The sequence below is a fragment of the Somniosus microcephalus genome, chromosome 7 (assembly GCF_052327205.1).
Source record: "Somniosus microcephalus isolate GS21.2 chromosome 7, FLI_Smic_1.0, whole genome shotgun sequence".
Classification (NCBI taxonomy): Eukaryota; Metazoa; Chordata; class Chondrichthyes; order Squaliformes; family Somniosidae; genus Somniosus; species Somniosus microcephalus.
In genome coordinates this window covers 175,860,990-175,873,193 of record NC_140993.1, presented here as the reverse complement: position 1 = coordinate 175,873,193, position 12,204 = coordinate 175,860,990, and the positions used below count along the sequence as shown (strand labels likewise).

General features: G+C 46.6%; 1 protein-coding gene and 1 long non-coding RNA gene across 2 annotated transcripts in view; one reads left to right on the top strand and one right to left on the bottom strand.

Moving 5' to 3' along the window:
• Positions 1 to 12,204, top strand: part of pag1 (phosphoprotein membrane anchor with glycosphingolipid microdomains 1) — a 162,534-nt gene that overhangs the window by 119,219 nt on the left and 31,111 nt on the right. The window lies entirely within an intron of this gene.
• On the bottom strand, positions 1,313 to 11,767 carry LOC147115021 (uncharacterized). Its single transcript, XR_015079033.1, has 3 exons — positions 10,772 to 11,767; positions 1,631 to 1,766; positions 1,313 to 1,444 (listed from the first exon to the last, which is right to left on the bottom strand). It is a non-coding gene; the product is annotated as an uncharacterized LOC147115021 (long non-coding RNA).

Sequence of the window (12,204 nt, the reverse complement as noted above, 5' to 3'; positions counted from 1 at the left end):
TTTGGAGATTTCTTGCTGCTGGTTTTCTTCCCTGACCTGCAGACTCTTGCTATGTGTCCTGCTTTTCCACACTGTCTGCACACTTGGTCCTTGAACCAACAATCCTTCTGGTCGTGTGTTGTTCTGCCGTAGCGGTAACACTTCCCTGCTCCATATGACATTTCATTGGTGCCATATTCTTGCGGTCTCCGTTGTATCTCTGCAGCGCCCCGTGCGGCTGCTTCGTGTGATACTGCCATGCTGAAAGCCTTGTCCAGCGTAAGATCCTTTTCTGATAGAAGCCATTTCTGGGTTCCTTCACTTTGAAGCCCACACACAAACTTGTCCCTTAACGTATCTGCTAGTCCCAATCCAAACTGGCAGTGTTTCGATAGCTTGCGCAGTTCCGTTAAGTACTCAGCATTACTTTCGTCTTTATGCTGGTTCCGTTTGTGGAACTTAAATCTTTCTGCTATCAGCAGCGGTGTGGGGCTTAAGTGGTCCTGTAGGATTTCCACTATGCTTTCGAAATTCTTATCCACTGGCTTCTCTGGGGTTATTAGGTTTCGCAGTAAGCCATAAGTTTTTGCACCCATGGAAATCAACAAAACCAGTGCTTTCCTAGCATCTGGCACTTCATTCGCCTTGCAGTGCACCTCAATGCGTTCCACATATGTCGCCCAATCTTCGACTTCATTGTTGAACGTAGTGATACTGCCATTCTTCGGCATCCCTGGGTGTGATTAAACTGTCTAAAATGGTGTCTCCCACGCTCTCCCTTCTTCTCCGCTGGCACAAAATGGCATCTCCCGCGCTTTCCTTTCTTCCCGCGCTCGCCCTTCTTCTCCGCTGCGGCTTCTACAATGGCGTCTCCCGTGCTCTCCCTTCTTCACCGCGGCTCAATGGCGTCTCCCGCGCTTCCTTTCTTTCCCCCGCGGACGCTGTTCAGCCCTTGAGCCCTGGCTGTGCTCTGCGCATTCTCCTGTGCGCCTCTCTCGTTGCCACCGATCGGTCCTGAACCCAGCTGCTGCTTTACCCTCTCTCTCTTTTTGTTTTCCGTCGACGCCGCTCGGTTTTCAACCCCCGGCTGCGCCCTGTGCGCTTCACCCTCTCTCTTACCCCGTCGACGCTGCTCGGCCTTTTCTGTGCCGTCGGTCGGCTCCAGCCGCCGCTGTCCGGGAAGGGTCTGCGCTGTACCTGTTGCCAGTCTGTTGCTGGATCGTCGTGGCTTGAGAACCAAGCCCAGCTCTCAACAGCCTCCCCTGCGATGTTCACTCTCTGCCAGATGACTGGGCAGTTGCTCGTGGTCGACGCCCGTGCTTCTGGCCTCGACTTTCTTCCACCGTCCTCCCGGAGCGAATCCTTGAAAGGAATGCAGAGTTGCAGGTAGATTCGAATCGACCTCGTCGCCACTGTTGAATCCGTGATTCTTAAAGTATGATGTTTTCCAATAACTAGACGGAGGCTGTAAATTAACAATCAACAGGTGTTTACTGGAGGAGGGTAGTCTAAAGACTAACAGTACAGAGGCATGCTCAAGGCTTATATACAGGTGTGGTCACTGCCGGTACTACAGTATACAGGAGCTGTAAAAGTAGTTCTCTCTTAAAGGTACATACACTACATGCAGCACCCCCCCCCCTCCCCGAACCTCAGCATCTACCGCGGCCACAGTGGTGCGGCAGTCCAGCAGATCCATCGCCTTCTTCTAATGGGTAGGGTGAGGGGGTGGAGACGGATGTGGGGGAAGTCAGAGGGCGGAGCCAGGTGTTACACACATTTTTACCCTGCAAACACAAAATTAGAGAAAAATTAGTCTTTTGTGTGTTAAGTCTGTGTGTTATAACGAGAATTATTACACAGACCACAAGAGTAAATTTTAACAGGTCTTTACTAGTTGAAGGTCAGGGCGGAACTGCCCAATAAATCATTACACAGCACTTATATACCGGTGTGGTCACCACCGGCATTACAGTATACAGCAGCTAAGATAAAGTAGTGCAACCCTTAAAATAGTTCTCTTAAAGGTGGAACGGTTACATACACTACAAGTCTTTTGTGTTACATACACTACAATCCTCCCTTTTTAGGTTAACAGTATATATTCCCATTAAACATAACATCATAACATATATACACAACTTCATGTAAAAACAGTTCACAGATTCAGTCTCTCTGGAGGCTTCCTGACTCGGTCCGGATAACGCCTCGGTGGTGTAGTAGTTTTCGGTGGTGTAGTAGGTTCTTTTGGCAAGGTCGGTTCGGCTTGAATGTCAGTGTCGGGTTCATCTGGTTCCAGTATCACCGGATCGGAGGTAGATACTATGGGTATCTCTGCTTCATCATTAGGCGTATAAAGTTGTGGTGTAGGTTGTCCCTTTTCGGATGACGCTATGATCTGGTCAGCATGGCGCCTTATTATGCTTTCACCAATGTCCACGGTATACATCAGCGGTCCTAGTCGTGTGCAAATAGTTCCAGGCTGCCATTTCTCGGTACGGTAGTCCCGGGCCAAAACTTGTTGACCTATCTGGAAGGTTCTAGCTGGCCTTTCATTCATGCCTTGAAATTGCCGGTTCTCTACGTCCCTTCTGATGTTTGGCTTGATCAAATCCAGCCGGCATTTTAGTCTTCTATTGAAAAACATCATGGCGGGAGTTTGGTTTGTGACCGCATGTGTTGCATTCCTGTACGCCAACAAGAAGTTATCTACCTTATGTTGTAGATTTATGTCTTCATTACCCATGGCCTTTATGGCCTTCTTGAAGGTCTGGACAAACCTTTCAGCTAATCCATTGGTGGCGGGATGGTATGGGGCGGACGTGTAGTGCTTAACCCCATTGTTTTTTAAGAACTTCCTGAATTCTTCGGACACAAATTGCGGTCCATTATCAGAACAGATCTGTTCCGGCAGCCCATTCCTGGCAAATATGGTCCTTAATACTGTGATGGTTTTTTCCGTGGTGGTGGAGGACATCTTTATTACCTCCGGCCACTTGGAGTGTGCATCCACCGCGATTAAGAACATTGAGTCCATAAATGGACCAGCAAAGTCGATATGTACCCTTTGCCATGGAGATGAGGGCCACTCCCATGGATGCAGAGGAGCTTGTGGTGGGGCGTTTTGGACCTTCTGGCATCCTAGACAGCCCTTGGTCATTTCTTCGATGTCTCCATCGATACCTGGCCACCACACGAACGCTCTGGCTAGGTTCTTCATTTTCACTCCATCCAGATGCCCCTCGTGAAGCTCCTTTAGCACTTTATGCTGGAGTTTGGGTGGAATCACCACTCTGGATCCACACATCAAAGTTCCTCGGCACACTGACAGCTGTTCTCTTCTTTGCGAAAATGCTGGCAACAGTGGTTCGCCATGTGCTGGCCATCCCTTCACCGTTAAATCGTAGACTCGTGAGAGAGTCGGGTCATTTCTTGTTTCCTTTTCGATCGTAGAATTTGTTACTGGTAGACATTCCACTATGGTTGAGTGGAACATCTCCACTGGGTCCACTGTAGGCGCCTCTTCTACCGTTGGCAACGGTAGGCGTGATAAACTGTCAGCATTCCCATGCTGTTTTGATCCTTTGTATTCTATGTCATATTGGTGTGCCCCTAGGAAAAGGGACCACCTCTGTAGCCTTTGCGCTGTCATAATGGAAACGCCCTTTTTAGGGTTGAATATGGATACCAACGGCTGGTGGTCTGTCAGCAGTGTAAACTTCTGGCCCTGCAGGTAATGATTAAACTTCTTTACTCCCCACACCAGGCTGAGAGCCTCTCTATCTATCTGAGCATAGTTGTGCTCAGCGGAGGTCAATGATCTGGATGCAAATGCGACTGGCCTTTCCGAGCCATTTGGCAACTTGTGTGAGAGTACTGCTCCAATACCATAAGGAGAAGCATCACAAGCTAAACGAATAGGTAGCGTTGGGTTGAAGTGAGCCAACACTTCCTCTGAGGTGATCAATGTCTTGCTTTTGCGAAAGGCCTTCTTACAGTCCTCGCTCCACTTCCATGGTACTTCTTTCTGCAAAAGAACATTCAGCGGGTGCAGCACCGTGGATAGATTTGGCAGAAACTTATGGTAATAGTTAATCAACCCTAGGAACGATCTCAACTGGGATACATTTTCCGGAGCGGGAGCCTTCACAACAGCTTCGATCTTGTCAGGTGACTTGTGCAGCCCCTCCTGGTCAATGACATGACCACAGTACGAGATCCATTTCTGAAAGAACTCACATTTCTGGCGATTAACTCGAAGGCCATATTCCTTCAACCTGGTGAGCACCAGTTTCAAATTTGCAAGGTGTTCCTCATCGTCATCTCCTGTAATCAGGATATCGTCCAAGTAACATTAAGTGCTTGGAATTCCCTGTAATACCTGCTCCATGGCCCTCTGCCAAATTGCCGGAGCCGAAGCCACTCCAAAAACCAGTCTATTATATCGATACAAGCCTCTGTGCGTGCTGATTGTGAGATACTGGCGCGACTCTTCCTCAACTTCCATCTGTAAGTACGCTTGCGCCAGGTCTATCTTGGTGAAGCATTTCCCGCCAGACAATGAAGCAAAGATATCCTCAATCCGCGGAAGCGGATATTGCACCGTGTGAAGCACCGGATTAACTGTGATCTTGAAGTCTCCACAGATGCGGACCTTCCCCGGTTCCCCTGGCTTGTTACTCGATGAACGCTTCATGACGGGAACAATGGGCGTGGCCCACTCACTCCAGTCCACCTTAGACAGTACTCCTGAACGTTCCAGCCCTTCCAGCTCAGCTTCCACAGCAGGTCGTATCGCATACGGTACCGGTCTGGCTTTGAAAAATTTTGGGTTTGCATGTTCTGCAATCTTGATTTTTGCCTTAATTCCTCTCAGTGTTCCCAGTCCCTGTTGGAACACCTCTTTAGCCTCATCCAATATTCTGGACAATCGTTCAGGTTTGACATCTTTTTTTCCGGAATCTACCGTTATTGCGTTTAGGGAGTGCCAGTCCATATTTATTTTTCTGATCCACTCCCGTCCCAGAAGTGGTGGACCTCCCTCAGGTAGTACATATAAGTCCATTCCTTGGTGTTCTTTGCCCTTGTGTATCACCTTGACTTTTATCTTTCCGATGGGGTATACTTTTTGCCCCGTGTATGTCTGCAATACTATCTCCGTATCCCGTAGGGGAATATGTTTGAATAACTTTTTGTAATCTTGCTTATTCATGACCGTCAACGCCGATCCGGTGTCCAATTCCATCTTCACTTGGACTCCTGCTATCTGCAGTGTGACCCAGATAGTTTGTCGGTCAGCTTCCTTACTCACGTTGTGAATTCTCAGACTACCCAGTTCCTTGCTGTTGGAGTCTGAATCCGAATTCTGTTCATCCGAACTCTTCTCAGCCACCTTATGTACCTTTCTGCACTTTTCCTGTGGTGACTTTTTGTTGCTGGTCTTCTTTCCTGACCGGCATACTTTAGCTATGTGACCAAGCTTGCCACATTTTCTACATTCCTGGTTTTTAAACCAGCATTGGTTCTGATCGTGTGTTGTCTTTCCACAATGATAACATTTCGTTGTACCCAAAGCCATTTGATCTACGCTGAGTACCGCTGCCTTCAGCTGCATTTCCGCAGTGCCTCTCGCTGCGGCTTCGTGCGATGCTGCAATAGTGACAGCCTTATCAAGTGTAAGATCATTCTCTTCAAGTAGCCGCTTTTGTGTTCCTTCTTTCGACAACCCACACACGAATTTGTCTCTCAGTGCCTCTGTCAGGCTTTCCCCAAACTGGCAGTATTTCGCTAGCTTACGCAGTTCAATTAAATACTCCGCGTTGCTTTCCTCTTTCAGTTGCGTTCTCGCATAAAATTTAAATCGTTCCGCTAACATCAGCGGTGTGGGGTTCAAATGATTCTTCAGGACAGCAACAATTTTAGCGAAAGTCTGATCCGCCGGTTTAGCTGGTGATAGAAGATGCTTCAATAGCCCGTATGTCTTCGCACCCATTGAGTTTAGTAAGGTTAGTGCTTTATCTTCATCTGATATTTTATTTGCCTTACAATATATCTCTATGCGTTCTACATACGTGGCCCAATCTTCAACATCTGGATCGAAATCGTTGATGTTACCACGCGTAGGCATCCTCGCGATCTTCTTGAGAAACAAAAGAATTATTTTTTTTAATTTTTTTTCTTTTACAAAATGGCGGTTTCCCGCGCTTGTCTTCTTCCCCCGCCTCCGAAAATGGCGGCTTCCCGCATTTGCCTTTCTCCCCCGCTGGCTGTAATGGCGATTGCCGTATTGCTGCGTTCGCCCTCCCCCAGCGGTTTTCAAATCGTGCCTCCCAGCCCCTCTTGCAGTCCGGTCTTTTCCCTCCAGCTGCGGCTGAGTTCTCCGCGTTTTTTAAAAAATTTCTCCCGCGCCTTACGCTGACCCGGTCGCTGCGCCTCGCGGCCTCGGTAGCTGCCCGGCCTTTTTCACCGGTCGCGGTCGAGCTCTCTCTCGACGCTGTTGCGTCTCCCAGCCCGCTTGCAGCCCGGTCTTTCGCACCGGCTGCGTTTGCATTCACCACGGCTTCCGTGCCTTACGCTGCCCCAGTCTCAGCGCCTCTGGCCCCGACTTCTGTCCGGCTCTTTTCCCCGGCCGTGGTCGAGTTCTCCGCCCTTATATCCTCCGGTTTTTTTTTGTTATTTTCTCCCCTACTCACAGTCAACGTGGCCGACTTGCTGCTCGTCGCTGATCGCCTTACCCACCACCGTGATAGAAGGGATGATCACTGCCTGTTGCTGATGGAAGGCTTCATGTCAGAATTCTTCCTTTGCTCTGCAGACCCGAGTCTTTTCTCAGCAGAATGATGAGGGCGGATGCCTCCTCTCGACGCCCGTTAAACTGCCTTGGATGTATCTCTGCCGCAGGGTAAGATCGTACTCGTCGCCACTGTTAAGTCTGTGTGTTATAATGAGAATTATTACACAGACCACAAGAGTAAATTTTAACAGGTCTTTACTAGTTGAAGGTCAGGGCGGAACTGCCCAATAAATCATTACACAGCACTTATATACCGGTGTGGTCACCACCGGTATTACAGTATACAGCAGCCAAGATAAAGTAGTGCAACCCTTAAAATAGTTCTCTTAAAGGTGGAACGGTTACATACACTACAAGTCTTTTGTGCTACAAAGGAGCTACTTGTTTGCATCTTCGGGGGGTTTCTATGCAAAGTCACTGATCAGACTTGAGTGTGGCGCCCACAGTGGGCAAGGAAGAAAGGGAGAGCATGATGAGTGCCTACCTTCCCTGCTCTGGTCAGGTCATTAAACTTCTTTCTGCACTGCTACACCATCCTGGGCACAATGGATGGTAGTACTCAGTACCTCTGACTATGCCCTCTTCCTCACTGCACATGAGGACTGGGATATTGGGGAGGGATTGAGCCGATTCCATCTTTCTTTAATTTCTTCAAGAAGGGCTTGGACTTCCTCATCTAAGAAAATAAATGCCCTCATCTTTCTGCATTTTTTCTGTGCGTAAGTCATCTGTGAGAAGGGAAAGATTTGAGACAAATGAGACTCTGTACAGAGCTATTTAAATTAATTGCTTAAAAATCTTGAGGACTGAGAACTGTGTGCTACTCCCCTGCCTCACTCAGTAGGGAAAAATATTTTCTCTTCACCTAACACCATTGGTTCTGTTCCAATTACATTCAAATCTCATTGGGCAATTATGCAAATGTATGCCTTTTTTTTGCATTTGGGCGTATTCTAATTAGATTGCCAGGATTCCGCCGTTTACCAATCTAGAAAATAGCGTTTTCAGTTCTAACTTCCGGGATGTGGCCATGCTGGAAATTCAAGGCCTGTGTGTTAGACTCTCAAGTCTATTACCAAGGAGACCACAACAGCAAGCTATACAACATTGTATCAGAAATTAGTTCTGCAGGATCTCTAACTTTATGCTATTAAACTTTGTATACACACTGACTGATGTCTGAAGGGATATTTACCACAGTACCACTAGACAAAAATTTGGTCCAAGTGTAAAATGAGTATTCTTCGGGTAGAGGGAAGGAGAAAACAGGAATCCCTACATTACAGTTATCAGAAATGAGAAGTGATTGATCCTCAGTATATTACTTATGAGGTTTTCTTTAAACTCACATTTGGCACTAAAAGCTAATTTTTCATGTTTGCTAACAAGAATAAGATGAAGGATAAATATTACTTCTAAATATTTTTTCTTTCATCCTATTCTTGTGCCTCCAAATTAATGCAACAGTATTGCAAGGAACAGAACTTGGACTCACCTATATTGTTAGACACTGCATAGTGTTTTAACAAAGCAAGTTAGCCTGCGGGAGCAGAGTGCAACTACTCAAGGTCTTGTGGTGCAGTTATTTTGCTAATGTTTTTACAGTTAAATACCTATACTTTAACCTGCTTTCAGACCTGTCTCTTTCTGATTTCCTCCTCCTTCCCCCCCCCCCCCACGATTATTCCTCCTGCATGTGTGTGTGTGTATATATATATTTTAAAACCGTTGAAATATTAGATCTTTTCTACTGATGCTACAGGCTGGGATCTTTGTACATAAAAGTTACAACACAAACAGGCCATTCAGCCCAACCAGTCCATATTGACATTTACCCTCCACATGAGCAAATAGTCCTAATCACATTTACTCACCCTGTTCTCTAATCTCTTCATCTTCTTTTCCTCCATCCACCTATCCAATCTAACCTTCAACGTTGACATAGTTTGTGCTTCAATCACTAACCCTGGAAGTGAATTCCACAGCCTCACAACTCGTGTGTGAAGACGTTTCTCCTGCTCTCTGTTCTAAATCTCTTGCATTTAATCTTGTATCTATCGCCCTCATTCTAGACCCCTCAACTGCTGGAACCAGTCAGCTTCTTTCTACCCTGTCCCATCCTTTCATAATATTAAACATTTCTATCATAGTATCTGTTATCTATATTTTTAAAATCCCAATTTTTCAAGTAACCAGGTGCAAAAAAGAATGGCCTTACTGTATCATCATGCGCAACATATACATTTTACTTTTCTTACTGTATAAAACCTAATTGCACTGCCAAAACTTAACAAAACACCTCCTGTGATCTAGTGCAGCTGGAAAGTTATGAGAATTACGTTTAACATATGTGGGAGACTAGTGGTTATGGCATTTCCTGTAAAGTTGGGCTATGAGAGCCTTATATAAATAGATTATGTAAATGTTTTCTGAGCAGTCTGATTTGTTTTATTTTGGTGATATAGGGATAATCTCTGATTTAAAACATACTGTAATAGCATCTGTAGCTAATTAGCAATAGTGTGATTATTAAAAGTGTTTATCATTGGGAATAGATTGTGAATGGATTGGACATTGACCTGTCACTTCTGGTACTGGGTTTGAATCAAATCCAGACTGATGGGATGAACGTTGCCTTTGGCTGCTGGTGTAAGAGAAATGAAATGTGAAATGGATTTTGGGCAGACTCCATCTCATTCCTTCACAGCAAAGAACTGCCCCTAATTTGGCACTAAATTGGTAATCTTATTCAAAGATGTCAAAGGATAGCTAGTATGGGAAATAGAAAATGTCACACTGGAGCAGTGTGGAGTGCTCTTCTGAGGTCAGGACACTTCATACCTAACCTGGGCGTGCTTGGTGCTAACACTGGTTACCTATTCCCTACCACAAACGGCTCTCACTTTGAAGAACGCATAATTAGTGCTCACTTTGAAGAACGCATAATTAGTGCTTCTGGGGTTATTTTGGCTGGAGAATAGCATTCAATATCGCATGCGCATACTGATAATGGTTTTTACAGACCGTAAACCAAACTGAAAAGCAAAAGGCAGCCTAGTGTTTAAATTCACAAGAGACTGAGAAATGCCATCAGTTTATTGCAGAAATGACTCCTCAGTTTCAGTATTGGACTTAAAGTGTTTTCAAACATCATTATTAGAGCATTTCTTTCCAGCCCCTTTAATGGGCCCACACTGTTTCTCCTGAGATGCTGTGTATCTCGCTATAATGTGCATTTTGGCTGGCTCCCAAGTAACATATTGTTGACTGTGTTGCTATTCTAAATGTGTTTACCTTCTCTTTCATCCAACCTCTCTGACTGCCCACCCAAGCACTTTGCCAGTTTTATTTCCCCCTGCAAGGCCTCTTGTCACTCTTGGCTGGACCAAAATGACACTTGCCAGCATTTTCTTTCAACTGTAGCTGGAGGGTGGTCACATGATCACAACTGTTAATGACTGGCAGGCAGATTTATGTGACTAACCATCCTGGGAGTGGTTAAGAACCATGCCCATAATTAAAAATCTATTATCAGCAATTGCTGTAGTTTACATGCTATTTGCTTTCTTGTAAATTATATATCTGTCTGGAATTTGCGGTTTGGATGACAGCAAACTGGCCACTTTTTAAACTGACCGCAATTTGGAAATCCTGAAGTTGCGGTCTGTCATTCACAGCTCCGACACAGGCTGCGCTGTGCCCCCCAAACAGAGCCGACAATCAGTGTAATCACTCAAATCACTAAAAGTTAGACTCAAAAGGATTAGGTGTAACTGGGGTTTTAACAGTGTATATTGACTGCTAAACAAAGGTTTTAGACTGAAAAACTAATTTTAATTTTGTGCAGTGTTAAATTTATCAATTTTAATTAAAAAATAGAATTTTTAAGAAACTTAGTTTGTTCATCTTATTTCAGGTTTTCTTTTTCCCCATATGAGAGCCCCAATCTTTATTTTATTCTCCAACATTTTTTTAAAAGTTAGAATTTTAAGAGCTTACCCACTTCCTGGTTTGCTGTCTGAGAATTCTGCATTTTGATTGGCTGCTTAGACAGCTTGTTGACATCACAGCAGCTCGCACAAGGGGATCCCCACTAAACACCATTGATTTGAATTGAACATCGGAAAACCCTAACTTCTCGACACAGAGATGGCGAGATCCTTGTGTGAAGCTTACTTCAGGGCCAGCGGTGAACGCCTTCACTTCGTCACTGACTGCAAATTCTGGGCCAATATCTCTTTTACCTAGTTTATTGTAACTACTAGCTGGGGGGAGCCCGGCTTTGCCAGGGCTGTTTTGGGGCGGGCGGTTTAAATCGAGTGCCAGGCTTTGGGGCCCTGCCTGTGATCCCTGAGATGAAAACGATTAGTCCCGCCCACACACACACTTAATACCTTGAAAGATGAAAGTGAAAGTACTTATAAAACGTTTTTGGTAAATCTTATGTTATTTTTAAAAGAGATACTAACTTTCAAAGTAGTTTGAGCTGGAAGCTGAAGGCATGGCACTGAAACAATGGCTGCCAGATCCCCGAGATGAAAGCGATTAGTCCCGCCCACACACACACACACCGATTGGCCAACCATCAGGGGACCGTACTGTAGGATTGGTCAATCGTGACGGCACAGGATTGGTGGAACCTTGACGTCAGTCAATTAATGCTAAGTAGCAGATAATGAGTTTAATTTTGAAGGTTTTTTGCATAAGGCGCGAATAATTTTCGTCCGAGCGAAAAGTAAATACGCTTACCAGCGTCCCGGAAGCGTAAGCTTTCTTCGGGGGTAACGCGCGCGTAGGTACGCCGTATAACTTTCGAGCGCATAGCCGGACAGACGCACACCCGAGGACAGACAGAAGGACAGATAGACAGATCGACTCCTTTATATATATAGACTAGCTGGGGTGAGCCCGGCGTTGCCGAGGCTTTTTCGAGGGCATGTTGTTGTTGGAAGAGAGAGAGAGAGCGACTGGGGGGGTGGGGGGGCGGCAGAGAGAGACTGGGGGGGGGAACAGAGAGAGACTGGGGGGGGAACAGAGAGAGACTGGGGGGGGAACAGAGAGAGACTGGGGGGGAACAGAGAGAGACTGGGGGGGGAACAGAGAGAGACTGGGGGGAACAGAGAGAGACTGGGGGGAGGGGGGAACAGAGAGAGACGGGGGGGGAAGAGAGAGACTGGGGGGGGAACAGAGAAGCTCTCCCCCCCCCCCGCGATTTCCCGAGGCTCTCCCCCCCCCCCGCGATTTCCCGAGGCTCTCCCCCCCCCCCGCGATTTCCCGAGGCTCTCCCCCCCCCCCAGCGATTTCCCGAGGTTCTCCCCCCCGCGATTTCCCGAGGCTCTCCCCCCCCCGCGATTTCCCGAGGCTCTCCCCCCCCGCGATTTCTCGAGGCTCTCCCCCCCCCCCCGCGATTTCCCGAGGCTCTCTCCCCCCCC